Below are 15,391 nucleotides of genomic sequence, written 5' to 3'. Positions count from 1 at the left end.
AAATATAGTTTGACATGTCCCTGGGCCCTATTCAAGATAGAACACTTGAACATGGGACACAAAGTGGCAATGCCTTGAAATTTCCGATTATGAGTTGGAGTCTATCAGATCCACCAAGTCATAAAGTCAGACAGGCCTGGCAATAGCTTCCCATCATAAATGAAAATGGCACATCAAGGAATGAATCTGAGCAAGATCAAAGGGCCCAGGTTCTGCTCATGAGTACATACTTCCAGACCCTATGTCATCTGCTGGAGTTGCACCAGTGTCTCTCCATCTTCTTGCACTTAAAGCCATATGGGGGTTTCTATGCAACCAGCTGAAGGAAGAGGAAGCAGCTGTACTTGGTTTATAGATAGTTCAGCTTTAATGGGAGAGCACAAACTGAAAATGGTCAGTGACTATAGATCCTCATTCAGTGGCGGTGCTTAAAAACAGCCAAGAGTGATAATTTTCCAAATGGGCTGAGCTATGAACAGTTAACCCAGTCATCTATTTTTGTGGAATGAGAAATGGTGTCATGTCAAGGTTATAGGAGGAAAAGAACTAGAAGTTTGGAGACATCTTCCAGACAGAAGCATGTGTATGGTCATATGGAAGTGGGAACAAAATGATATTTTCGTTACACATTAACCCCATCATGAAAGTATAGATCATGGAAAAGACACTGAACCATTAAATAGACATTGCGACTTAGCCTTTGTCATCAGCCACCCCACAATGGGCATGATGAATACGTGAATGGGGTGATCATGATGACAAAGTCACAGGTTATAAATGGGCCCAACAAGATGAACTCCCACTAACCAAGGCAGATCTATTGACACCTCTGAATTTCTCCTTTTTCAGTAACAGAGACCAATGCTAAACACCCATTATGGCACTATTCCTCAAGGAGATTGACTGCCTGGTGAGAAATTAATTACACTGGGTACCTTCTATCCTGAAAACAGTGCTACTCATGCTCACAGGTATGATAAATGCTTGTTTTGGGTATGGGCTTACTTCTACCCACAAAGCCATAGCCAGCATCACTATCTGGAGGCTTAGAGAGTGCTTGTGGATCAACACTCTGTAAGCCTCCTATACACATATCAGCAGATCAGGGGACTGACATGAAATGAAGGTAAGGAAGGAGATGCTGGAGCGGTCCATGAATGGGTGACATGCTTCAGAATACAGTGTACTTATTAAAACAAATATCTCTCTATATGGTGCCCTGTCCCCTATAGGAAGAATACATGTGTTCAGAAACCAAAAGATGGAAGCATGGACAGCTCCACTTACCAATGCTCCTTATGATTCATGGGGGGAATTTATGATTTATGTCCCTATAACTCTAGGCTCTGCAGGGTTGAAGGTCGTGGTCTCCAAACAGGTACACTCTTGCAAGGGGACACAGCTAAGTATCTTACTGAATTAAAAGTTACATTTGCTACCCAGGCGCTTTGGAATTCTTCCGCCCAGGGAACAGCAGGCAATAAAAGGAGTCACCATATTGGCAGGGGTAATTAACTGGAAGCAGCAGGAGATAATGCTCCTTATACACAAGATGGGAGCAAGGAGAAATACCTGAAGTGATACACTGGGAACCTCCCTGGTACTTCCTTGCTCCATTATAACTGTGCATGGATATGTCCAGCAATGTAGACCTGGAAGTAGAATGGCTATCAAAGCTTCAGAGCCCTCAGATAAAAGTGTGAGTTGCACCACCAGATGAGACATCTAGACCTGCTGAAGTGATAGCTGAGGGTGAGGGAAATATAGAGTAGAGAAGGGAGGGAATGAGTGTCAGTGATGACGAGTGATCATCTGCAGCAATGAAGCCTCTAGTTAATCAGATTCACTTTGTTTTTCTGAGTTTTTACTCAGATAAGAGGGCCACAAAAGACACATGGAGGAGCTCCTCCCTACACCCATGTAAAAATGCAGATCTGAACACTGCAAGAGGAGGAGCGTGGCAGCCAAAAGAATGTGCACTGTCCTCTGACCACAGAGAGGAAAACCGACTGAGGACCTCTGCTGCTGAATGCTGAAATCCATTGCCAAGATGCCCTGAGATCACGCCTCTCTTGGGCTGATTCCAGCCAATGATGGACAGTGACACAAGAGTACTGATAACTTCTACGTATCAATATTTAAAAAAATCAGTGGAACAATAGATTAGGGAGATAATCAGGCATTTATCAAAAATGGAAAATAAATAACATGTAAACTGCTCAATCATTAATAATCAGGGTTCTCAAATAGATACAACACTATGTCATTTAACAATAATTGAATTGACAATAGTTATAATAATTATAATGAGGATGAAGAGGAGGAGAAGAAGTAGTAGTAATATCACAATTTCAAATGTCGGTTAGGGTGTGAGGAAATAGAAACTCATATACATGGTGGTATAAGGTGATCCAATTATTCGGAAGAGCAATATAACAAAACCTAGTGCAAAGGTATCTACTTCCTAAAACCTAGTGCTTCAGCCATGGTTCAGTTGAATACTGTGAAAACACATCTAGACATCTGAAAGAGAAAGCAATTCAAAACATGAATGTAGAGGCATGTAACATTTTCAGAGAGTATGAAGGAAGAGACCCTAGGCAGGGCTTTTAAGAATCACTCCTAGGCAATGTCTGTTATCTGGCTTACCAGGGATGCTGCTGTCCTGCCACAATGAGTTCAGTGGGGAATCAGGATGTGGTCCAATGAAATATACTACTAGATAGCTGTTATCCCAGGGGCACGATGCTGTCACCACAATGTCAGCCCCAGGGCCGCAACACATCAGCTAGTTCATAGGCAAAATAATGTGCTCTGCACCCTGCCCATGGGTGGGACAGTGGAAAGTGGGACATTGTCTGATGCTGGAATAAAACAAGGAAAACGTCTCTGTGCCTACTTGTTAGCAGAGCAGCCCAGACTTCACCTTTTTTTTTCCTTCCAAATCTCCACGTGACCATCCAACTGGGAAATCTAAAACACATCTGCAACTACAGACAGAAGTGAGTATACAACTTTCCAGGTATTGTGAGATGGTCAAGTAAATAAGAGAAGTTTAAATTGGAAGGTAAGCACCAAGCTAACTAAATCCACCTCATTCAACAATTTCACTTCTAAGCACACAACCTAGAGAGCTGTTTATGCACAAGGAAAGTTGTGTTGTTTTGGATGGCTAATTCCTTCATGTTTTAGATATTTATTACAGGATGTTAAGGATCCCTTGCCTCCCAGTACCAATTTCCAGCAGCATCCCTCAGCCATCATGATGAACAAAATGAACATAAACATTTTCAAATGCCCCTGAAAAAGACAGTTGCATACTCCAGGTGTGAACTTTTTCCATTAAGGATTTCCATATTTACCCATTCAAATTCATAGCAGCATCATCAATTACAGTGAAAAATTAGAGAGACTAATTGTCCATCAATAATGGAATAAAATAGATACATTCAGCTGTATAAGTTTAAGCAATTAAAATGAATAAGCCATCTGTATGTATCCATAACAATAATCCTTGAACAGATAATATTTTGTGGGGAAAAAAACAAGGTTGTAAAACAGTTCCTATTAGATTGGCACAAAAGCAATTGTGTTTTTTGCCATTAAAAGTAATGCTTGTTTTTGGGTATGGATTTACTTTTACTCACAAAGCCATAGCCAGCATCACTATCTGGAGGCTGAGAGAGTGCTTGTGGATCAACACTGAAGTAAATACAGCTCCAAGATACTTTGACAAAATTAGCCTTTTAAGAGAGTATGGGTCCTGTCTGAAGAATAGAAAGGCCTGTCACTGTATTTTTTTGTTAACCAAAAAAATACAAACTGTTTATATTTTTTGTATGTAATGTTTTGAAATATTGTGAAATGGCTAAATTGAGCTAATTAACATATGCATTACCTCAGGTACTTATTTTTGGTAGTAAGAACATTTATAATCTTCTCTCAACAATTAAAAAATAGTTTATTGTTATTAACCGCAGTTATCATGTAGTACAATAAATCTTTCGAACTTATTCCTCCTATCTAACTGAAATTTTTTATCATTTGATCAACATTTCCTCAATGACCCATCACCACACTGGGAAACCAATATTCTATCCTCTGCTTTTATGAGTTCACCTCTTCTAGATTCTACATATAAGTAGGGTCATGTGGTATTAATCCTCGTGCATGGCTTATTTCATATAACATAATGCCCTCCAGTTTCATCCATGTTGATAAAAATGACAATATTTTCTTCTTTTTTAAGGCTGAATAGTATTCCACTGCATATATGTCATATTTTATCCATTCATTTGTTGTGGGACAGAGGTTGATTCTGTATCTTAGCTATGCATATCGTGCAGCAACGACATGGAAATACAGCTATCTCTTCATGATATTTATTTTATTTCCTTTTGGACATATACCCAAAAGTGAGATACTGGATTATATGGTAGTCCTATGTTTAATTTTTTGAGGAATCTCCATACTATTTTCCATAATGGCTGTTTTCAATAACTTACATTCTCCCCAACAGTGTACAAAGGTTTCCTTTTCTGTACATCATCAACACTTTTCAACCTGTTTACGTCAGCCATCCCAACAGGTGTGAGGTAACATCTCATTATAATTTTAATTTGCATTTTCTTGATGATTAGTGGTGTTGACCATTTAAAAAAATATATCTGTTGGCTGCTTGTTGGTCTTCTTTTGAGAAATGTCTATTCAGGTCCTTTGCCTATTTTTAAAGTCAGGTTATTTGTTTTTTTGGTAATGAGTGGTGTGAATTTCTTATATATTCTAGGTATTAACCCCTTATCAAGTGTGTGGTTTGGGCCAGCTGTGGTAGCTCATGCCTGTAATCCCAGCACTTTGGGAGGTCAAGATGGGGGGATCACTTGAGCCTAAGAGTTCAAGGCTGCAGTGAGCCATGATTGTATCACTGTACTCTAGATTGGGTGACAGAGCAGATTGTGTCTCAAATTTTTTTAAAAAGGAAGAAAAATGGTTTTCAAACATTTTCATCCATTCTGTAGGTTGTTGCTTCATTCTATTGGTTGTGTAATTTACCATGCAGAAGCTTTTTAGTGTGATTCAATCCCATTTGTTAATTTTTGCTCTTGTTGCTTATGCTTTGGGGATATTAAAAGAAAATTATTGTCCAGACCAAAATCATGGAGCTTTCTCCCTATGTTTTCTTCTAATTGGTTTACAGATTCAAGTCTTACATGTAAGTCTTCAATCCATTTTGTGTAGATTTTTGTATACGGTGTGGAATAAATGTTTCATATTCTTCTGCATGTGACTATACATTTTCCCAACACAATTTATTGAAGAGATTGTCCTTTCCCATTGTGTAATCTTTGCATCTTTGTGAAAAAGCTATTGACCATAAATGCACGAACTTGTTTCTGTGCTATCAATTATGTTGTTGGTGTATGTTTCTGTTTTTATGGCAGTGCCATGCTGTATTGATTACTATAGATTTGTATGATATTTTGAAATCAGAGACTGCGATGCCTCCAACTTTGTTTTTTTTCGCTCAAGATTGTTTTTGCTATTTGGGGTCATTTGTGGTTTGATATTAATTTTATGATTTTTTCTATTTCTGTGAAAAATGACTTTGGAATTCTGATAGGTTTGCATTAAATTTGTAGATTACTTTGGTCAATTTAATAATGCTCAAATGGGCATTTTAATAATATTAACCCTTCCAATCCATGGACATAGGATACTTTTTTTCACTTATTTTCTGTGTTAATGTCTTTCATCAGTGTTTTATTGTTTTTTGTGTACAAGTCTTTTATTTCCTTGGGTAAATGTATTCCTAAGTATTTTATTTTATTTTGTAGCCACTGTAAATGGCAGTGCTTTCTTGATTTTTTTTTTTTTTTCAGACAGTCATTGTTAGTGTATAGAAATGATCCTGATTTTTCTTTGTTGATTTTATTTTTTGCAACTTTACTCAGGACATTTTTTACTTGTAACAGGTTTTTTTTTTTCAGTAGTCTTTAAGATTTTCAATATATGAGATCATGTTGTCTGCATCAGAGACAATTGAACTCCTTTCTTCCCAATTTTGATGTCTTTATTTCTTCCTCTTGGTCAATTGCTCTAGCTAGAACTTTCAGTACTGTGTTGAATAGAAATGATGAGATTAAGTATTCTTATCTTGTCTTGCTCTTAGAGGGAAAGCTTTCAACTTTTCATCATTTAGTATAATGTTATCTGTGAGTATTATGTTAAGTGAAGTAAGTCAGGCACAGAAAGATAAATAGCATATGTTCTCACTCATATGTAGGAGCTAAAAAAAAAACTTGATCTCATATAGGTAATGAGAAGCATAGAGTAGAGATAAGAATGGTGGTCACCAGCAGCGGAGAAGTATAGGGGGCAGAGGGGACAAAGTTTGTTAATAAGTACAAAATACAGTTAAATTGAAGGAATAAATTCTACAATTTGATAACACAGTAGGGTGACTATAGTTAACTAAATGTATAGTATAGTTCAAAATAGATAGAAAAGAAGATTTAGAATATTCCCATCACAAAAAAAATAATAAATATTTGAGGTGATGGTATCCCAATTACCCTGATTTAATTATTACACATTGCATGTATCAAAAATGCATGTACCTGATAAATATGTACAAATATCATCTATCAATTAAAAAGAAAGATTTCAAATAGAAAAGATAATGTTACACTTCAACAAACTAGAAAAAAAAGAACAAACTAAACCCAGAGGAAGCAGAGAAACAACACGGATCAGAGCAGAAATAAATGATATAGAGACTAGAAAAAGCAGAAAAGATCCAGGAAACTAATTATTTGGCTTTTTGCAAAGATAAATAAAATTGAAAAGTTTTATTCAGGCTAACAGAGAAAAGGAAAAAAAAGACTCAAAATAATAAATGAAAGAGGGAACAAGCCATACCACAGAAATACAAAAGATTATGAGACAAGTATCCACAATTATATGCAAAATGTGAAATATCCTGTAAAAAATGTTAATCCCTAGACACATATAAACTATGAAGACTTTTAGAAAATCTAAACAGACTAATAATTAGTAAGGAAGTTGAATCTGTAACTAAAAGTCTCCCATCAAAAAAAAAAAAAAAAAATTGCCAGGACCAGATGGCTCCACTGTTGAATTCTACAAAATACGTTTAAAAGGGCTAATACTTAAACTCCTTCAAAAAAATTGAAGATGACGGAATACTTCCAAACTCATTTTACAGGGCCAGAGTTGTACCCTGATTCCAGAGCCAGACAAGAACACTATACAAAAGAAAACCACAGGAACTGATGAACATAGATGCAAAAATCCTCAACAAGATACTAGCACACCGAATTCAGGAGTGCATTAAAAGGATCATTCACCATGACCAATTAAGATTTATTCCACGGATGTAAAGATAGCTCAACATAAACAAATCTATAAATGGGAAACACTGTATTAACAGAATAAAGAACAAAAATCATATGATCATCTCAATAGATGCAGAAAAAAGCAATTGACAAAATTCATCATCCTTTATGATAAAAACTCATACAAATTAGGTATAGAAGAAATGTTCTCATCACCATTTGTTATTTTTTGGCAGGTCTATTGACTTCAAAATGACTAGTCTAGAATTTACAAGGTATCACAGAGCTTAACAGTATTGGTACATATCAAATATGATAATATTTGCACAGTACACTGTGGTAATTTGATGAGGCTGTTTGAGGTTAGAGGTGACTAGCTCATGGGCTTTGGCTGCCTCTAGGCCTGTTCTAGCCTCCACAGGGGATGAAAGAATCAATACCACAAGCAATGTTAACCCATTGGATGCACAATCTTTGTCAAGATCTATATTAACAAAGATCAATAATGAACAAAGATCACAGTGGTCTCACAGCTTATTCTGCCAAATCAGACTATTTCTTAAAGCAGTTGTGTTTTAGAGACTAATGTGACCAATATTTCCAAATCAAATAAAATAAATACATATAGAAGAAATATTCTACAAAGGTCATCACCGGCCAGGCATGGTGACCCCCAGCAATTTGGGAGGCCGAGGTGGGTGGATCACCTGCGGTCAGGAGTTCTAGAACAGCGTGGCCAACATGATGAAACCCCATCTCTACTAAAAAGATACAAAAAAGTTAGCCAGGTATGGTGGCATATGCCTGTAATCCCAGGTACTTGGGAGGCTGAGGCAGGAGAATCGCTTGAACCCAGGAGGTGGAGAGCAAGACTCCATCTCAAACACACACACACACACACACACACACACACACACACAAAGGTCATCCCATGTAAAATCCACTTTTGGATAGGCAGCTACTACCTGCAAGCTAAGCGAAGTGCTTGGTACACCTAAATTTCTGTTGATGTTAATAGAGATCTGTTTTCATTGTTATAGGTCCCCTACTGACTACCTTTTAAATCCATAGGTTCAAGTCAGAGTCTTCATTATGAAATGATGGGAAGGACAGAGAATAAAAGATTTCTGACTACAGAGTATTCATATTAAAGAGTTTTGCCCTTAAAAAGAGGGCTAGGGCCCTCTGGTGAGCAAATACAAACCATTAGGCTGTTCCTGAATCCAGAGCATTCTCCTCAAAACCATGAAGACAGTCCTAGTCTCATCAATCACTGTGAAACCAAATCATCTTGTTAGAGAATAACATACAAATTAAATTTTACCTGCAGGATGTGTTTAAAAAACTGTTACAAATTCTGCCAAGCCTGTTATAAAGCAAAAAATAAAAATAAAAAAGAAGGGAGAAGAAGAGGAGCAAGAGAGGGGGAAAAGGGAGAACAGGAGGAACACAAGCAACAACTTATTTTTCTGCTCTGCAAGGAAATTAGAAAACCCTTGTGGATATAATGCTTTTTTGCCCTTTGAGCTAATCACAGTTTCCTGGAAATGTCTTCTTTTTTGGGGATGCAAGTATCCTTCCTTTTCTGCTTGGAAGGAGTAATGCCCCTCCCATCTTCAGGTCGTTTGGAGTTGGTGTGCTTATATTGTACTCTCTGCCTCACCTGATCTCTCTACTATTCGCTGAACCTTAAGCCCCGGGAAAGAGATGGCCACTGAAGCAGTGCAAATGTTGGAACTCAGAGGCAATATTGCTCCCATCATTGCATGATCCCTTCTTTCTTCCCAAAGCTCTATTTTAGTGCCTCCTGCTCACGAATCAAATGTTTTCTGCCTCTGAACCACATCATGCACCTGCCTGAAGCACTGCTTAGATTTTCTCTCTGGGGTACAGTTTGTGTGAAGCCCGTTGAGTTGAAAGTCCTTCAGCATTTGCTCTTTCCGACACCTGGGAGGCAGAGCCACAGCAGACCGTTTTGTATTCTAGCCACTAAATGTTAGAAAGTCAGATGGAGACAGAAAGTTCAAGGCCTGGCTACATTCAGCTTTGGTATCACAGTGCTGCACACTTCGCCTATCATATGTCAGGCAGGAACACTGGCTTTAGAAACATTTTACGTTTAAGACATAAGAACAGCCAAATCTTCTTTCAATTTTATTCATTCACCAGACCAAAATCATAAACTCTGTCACAAAAAAAAAAAAAAATCACTTGTCCTGAAGCACTGTCCAAGTGAAAGGCCAGTTTTGTTATGTTTACAAGGAGACTGAACATGGATTCATTCTGCTACTAGAATACGAATGTGAGCAAAAGGGTGTGGGATAGTATGTCCAGTTCATTGTTTTGTGAAAAGGCTACAGGGATGATAACACAAGTGGGAATTCAGCTCTGATATGGTAAAACATTTATCCTGAAATCCAAAATGTAGAAACTCAAATAACAAGATTTTTCTCCAAGCCTCATAAAATGGTAACTCAGGGAGAAATACCCTGACCTGCTGGAAAGAGACTAGGCTTTAGATTACCATGGAGTGGAGAACTGGAGATCAATACAGGCTCAGCTACTTTCTAGCTATAGAAACTTGGGGACTTATTTCACTCTCTGAGCTTTAGCTTCCTTAGCAGCAACATGTGGCTAATTCCACCTGACCTTCAGGACTATTGAGAAATCCATTAAGTATATACTGTGTGTGCCTAACTATGACCTTAAGCACCAAAAATTTCTTAATAATATGTCTTATGAAAATCAAACACAGTGTTTTCTCCTGATGATGTAGTGCTTGGTGTCCTGAATGCATTAACAAAATCCAAAGCCTTCCTTTGCAAATCTTGATGTACTAAATGTGTTCTTGCTTAATTCATTTATTTACTTAATATTAACTTGATTGCTCCCTAGGTTTTCAGCATCTAGCTGAGAACAGTGTAGCGGATGATCAGTCTACTCAATCTATACATTACTTCAAGTATTTCAAAAATGTATGGCAAGATTTTTGAGAAGTTATAAAAACCAACATAAAGGTTCTCTTTTAGTAAAAATTAAAATCATGAATATAGCTTACAGAATTTTGAGCCTGATCATTAAGCCAAATTCACATATTTTGAGATAATTTTAATACTTTAAAGAGAATATATTAAGAATTAAAACTTGCTGAAATATTCTATGAGCATAAAGTAAATTTAGACAGGTTTTCTATAATGATTGGATGAAAAAATCACTCTGCCCTCCAGTGGGTGGAGCCCTGAGGAACAGCTCAACTCCAGGCAGTTAAGTACTTACGGACTGAAAAGGAAACTTTGGAAACTCATTAATTTTTATTAGTAAAACCAAAGGGATATTTCACAATAAAATGGTAGGCTGCTGCAGCCTCACAGCCAGGAATTTCTAAGGCTTTGCTCTAAACTCCTTGACATCACAGGGACTTTGCCAGTCTTACTTTCAAGGTAAACATTTCAGAACCCTCAGCTCTAGTTACAATCTCCCATTAATAAAAGGCTATCTTCTCTGAGAGTCTTTTAAACTATGCATTTTTAACTACTCATTCTGCTCTGACTTTAGGTCTTTGCAATTCGTATTTCCCATTCAGTCAATCTGTCTGAGGGGCACCTACTCCCAGATCAGCCAAAGTTTCTAAAATTATCCATCTCTCTCAGGAAAGGCTGGGTACGGAACCACTTATCTGCCAGTGCATGTTTGTGTGGAACCTGTATTAATTGCCCAAGGGAGCTCCATTGAACCCTTTAGAGTTGTAAATTTTATGCTTACAAGTATTTCCTTCTCCTCCCTAATTGTACATGCTAGCTCACCTCTTCATTCTTACTGCCAACACTGATGTCTTAGCTTTGACTCTATTTAGAGCTAGAAGAGAATGGCATGGAATAAATTCAATGCTTGTCTCAGTTTTCCTAACACATTAAGTCTGTCACCCCCTTTTAGTGTGTGTTCAATCAGAATCTCTTAGGTTTCCATTTCTAATTGTTTGGGCAATGTATCCTCTAGTGCCTTCTACCCTTAGGTTATTGAAGGAATGGAAAGTTTCTCTCCCCTGAGATCTGGGACAGCATTGTAATGATGGACAATGAAATTTGTGAGGACAGCCCAGAGTTGAACATTTATGTGAGATAAAAATAGAGAACTTTGTAGTATTTCTTTATCTGACAGAGAGGAGCAATCATTATTAATAAAGTTTACTTGTATGAATTATTCAAGGCTTTAATGAAACATTAGAAACTTAGAGAGACATAATACTGCGGATTATACAGCTGGCCTTGGAGCCAATTGAGTAAGCTTTATAGTAAATGTAAGCCCATGGGCTAGCTGAATAACCTCTATATAAACCTTTTTTTCCCTTCATTTATAATATGGGGATAATAATTCCTATTAAACCTTGTTTCAGTGTTGCTGTGGGAATCAAATTAAAATGTGAATTGAAATGTGAAAAGCATAACCAAATGGCAATTCAATAATACTATTAGATCCTGAAATTTGTCATGTTAAAAGGGGAATATGTATCACCAGAAAGAGCAGCTCTCCTTTAGAAAAATTAATTACTCTTCCATCAGATAGAGACTTACACATTGTGGATGAGCAAGAAAGATGCATTGAATTGAAATCCATGTCAGTGGTAAATAAATTCAAAACTCATTTAATAGTTATATGAACAGGAGAGAGTGGTTTGGCTTCTCAAAGTCTCAGAGTTTTTATTTTTCATAAAATTAAGATTACTTGAGTACGTACTTTATAAAATTGTGAGAACTAAGTGAATTTTATAGAATGAATATTTGTGCCCCACCCCCCCCCAAATTCATATATTGAAAGCTAATCCCCATGGTGATATTAGAAGGTGGGGTCTTTGGAAGGTGATTAGGTCATGATAGTGGAGTCTTCAGTTAGGTTAGTGCCCTTATAAGAGAGGTCCCAAGGAGCTTGTTCACCCCTTCTGCCATGTGAGGGCACATAGAAGTTGCCATCTGTGAGCAATGGGTCCTCATCAAACACTAAATCTGTTAGTGCCTTGATCTCGGACTTCCTAACATCCAGAACTAGCCTCCAGAGCAATACATTCCTATTGTTTATAAATTATCCACTCTGAGGTACTTTGTTGTAGCAGCCTGAACAGACCAAGGCAGTGAACTAACACATGCTTGACACAGTGCCTGACACATAGTACTCAAATAATAATTTGAAATAATGCCAATTTGGCCACAGGAAGGAGACCATATAATTTAAAATACTTCACTGAAAAGAAAACATATTAAACCTTCAAACATGATTAAATTGCTTGGTTTAAAGCATGGTTAAAACAATTAGCTCCATGATTGTTGTGATTCAGTGTACTTCTTTTCCTTCCTGTAGCCAATAAAGTCATTAAATGGATAATTATTTCCCCAATGCACTTATTTTTTTGTGTGTTTGTGTCAGACATTGAAAGTATAAAATTTAATAAAATTTGCCTCCTAATGTGGGATAATTAAAGGTTTCAATGTAATTATAGTATCTGAACTAAGCACCTTATTTTTTTTTGTTCTTAATATCAGTTTTTAAAATTGAGATATAATTCATGTAAGATAGTGGGTTGAATAGTGTATCTCCAAAATTCATGTCCATTTGAATCTCAGAATGTGACCTTATTTGGAAATAAGTATTTGCAGATTTAAATAAATATGTGAAGATAAAATTATCCTGTATTTAGAGTGGGTCCTAAGTCCAGTGACTGGTATCTTTTTAACAGAAAGGAGAAGGATGTTTGATGCACACAGTGATACACAGTGATGATACCATATGAAAATGGAAGCAGAGACTGGTGTCATGCTGCCACAAGATATTAAAACCAGGAGTCACCGTAAGATGAAAGAGGCAAAGAAGGATTCTCCTATACTTTCAGAGCAAGTAAGGCCCTGACAACACTATGATTTTGACCTTCTGGACTTCAGAACTGTAGGAAAATGAATTCGTTATCTTAAGCCACGAAGTTGTGGTAAAAAAAATTATGGCAACCCTAAAAAAACTAATACATATTTTAGTACTGGGAAATGGGTTGCTGCTATAACAATACCCACAATATGTAAGTGGCTTTGGGATTGGGACATAGATAGAAACTGGAAGCATTTTTGGATGCATGATGAAAATAGCCTAGATTGCACTGAAGACAATGTTGACAGAAATATAGATAATATAGGCAATAATGGTGAAGGCTCAGATGGGAATGAGGATTATGGTAGGGAAAGCTGTTGTCTTAGAGAAAACACATGTCATTGTAAACAAAATCATAGAAATATAAAGGTTAAAGGTATTTCTGGTGAGGTCAGATAGAAATGAGAAACATGTTATCGGACACTGGAGGAAAGGAGATTCTTGTTATAAAGTGAGAGAAAACTTGGCTTAATTACATTTTACAGTTGGGTGGAAAGCAGAACTTGTAAGTGATAAAATTGTATATATAGCTGAGGAGATTTCCAAGCAAGGTGTGGTCTGATTTCTCCTTTCTGTTTAGAGTAAAATGCGAAAAGGAAGAGATAAATTGAGGAAGGAACTGTTAAGCAAAAAGGAACCATCAATTTGAGACTTGTGAGTTCCTTGGTCTATCCAGATTTCAAAGGATGCTAAATTAGGAAATGTACTGTTGAGAAAGCATACTCTGGGGAGAATGCCAAGAATGTGCTGGACAGCTGTCTTAGTCTGTTTTCTGCTGCTATAACAGAATACCACAGACTGGGTAAGTTATAAAGAACAGAACTTTATTTGGCTTATAATTCTGAAGGCTGGGAAGCTCAGGAGCACGGTACCAGCATCTGGTGAGGATCATCCCATGGCAGAAGGAAAAAGGCAGAAGCTTGCATGCTAAACAGAGAAAAACAAAATGCGACCTGAAATATTCTTTTTGTAGAGCGTCTACTCTTGCAATAATTAACCCTCTTCTGAGACAAAGGCATCAATCCTTTCCTGAGAGTAGAACCCTCATGCCCTAATCACCTCTTAAAGGAACCATCTCTCTTAATACTACTATAAAGACAATTATCTTTTCAACACATGAACTTTTGGAAGACACACCCAAACCATAGCAACAGCTTTTTGTTGAAAGATTAGTTGTATCACTCATGGATCCAATCAACCATTTTAGCAGAAAGCAGAAATACAGATGGGATTATTCAGAAAGGATCACTGGAAAACCATTTTGTTGAATGGTATTTATCCTCTTAACATATACAGGAGGATTAGTTATTGAGAACATTATCCTTGGGGAAGCAGGAACACAAGGTGCACCCGGACTGACAGAGACAAAGATAAAATAACAAATGAAGGTAATTAGACTTTCAAAATTCTATAGGTAGAAAGCAGGCTGATAGAACTACTCAGCTGCCACATATCTTTGGCATCAGGTCTCCTTTCTCAAAGGAGACCTGATGCCAAAGATAAAGCCTTGGGCTCAGAGAATGAGGCTGCCAGCACCACAGATTCAGAGGAAAGAGCATTAAGCCACAGAGGATTATTTTCAGACTCTGAAACATAATAAAATTTGCTCTGTTAGGTTTCAGTCTTGCTTGGAACCAGTGACCCTTACTACTTCCAGTATCTCCCTTTTGGAGTGGAAATGTCTATCATATAACCATCCAACCACTGTATTTGGGAAGCAGAAAAGTTGTTTTCTAATTTCAAGAATTGGGGATAGGGAGGGATTTTGTCCCAAGATGGATCATACACAAAGTAGAACCCATACCCAATTTAGATGAATTAGACAATGAGATTTGGAAATTAGTTAGCAGATGATGTTATATCAGATTTAGGAGTTAGAGTTGATGCTAGAATTAGTTAAGACTATTCAGGATATTGAGACAGGGTGAATGTGGCTTGCATATAGAAAAGTAAGGAATTTGAGGAAGACAGAGGGCAACTTAGAGTGAGTTGAATAACATCTCCTCAAAATTCATGTTCATCCAGAATCTCAGGATGTAACTTTATTTGGAAATAGGATATCTATAGATTTAGGTAAGAATCTCATGATAAACTATTCTAGATTATGGTGCACTCTAACTTTTGGT

At 37.1% G+C, this 15,391-nt stretch overlaps 1 long non-coding RNA gene across 2 annotated transcripts in view; it reads left to right on the top strand.

Annotated features, from left to right (window-relative positions):
- Nucleotides 1-833: 833 nt before the first annotated feature.
- LOC129468008 (uncharacterized) overlaps nucleotides 834-15,391 on the top strand; it is a 38,665-nt gene continuing 24,107 nt past the window's right edge. For both annotated transcript variants that reach the window (XR_010117289.1, XR_008652524.2), the window contains exons 1-2: nucleotides 834-971; nucleotides 2,997-3,067. This is a non-coding gene — a long non-coding RNA (uncharacterized lncRNA). The remainder of the gene's footprint in view (nucleotides 972-2,996; nucleotides 3,068-15,391) is intronic.

Source organism: Symphalangus syndactylus, chromosome 18, assembly GCF_028878055.3.
Source record: "Symphalangus syndactylus isolate Jambi chromosome 18, NHGRI_mSymSyn1-v2.1_pri, whole genome shotgun sequence".
NCBI lineage: Eukaryota > Metazoa > Chordata > Mammalia > Primates > Hylobatidae > Symphalangus > Symphalangus syndactylus.
The sequence above is the reverse complement of the archived record's forward strand: the minus strand, read 5'-3'. Positions and strand labels throughout refer to the sequence as shown.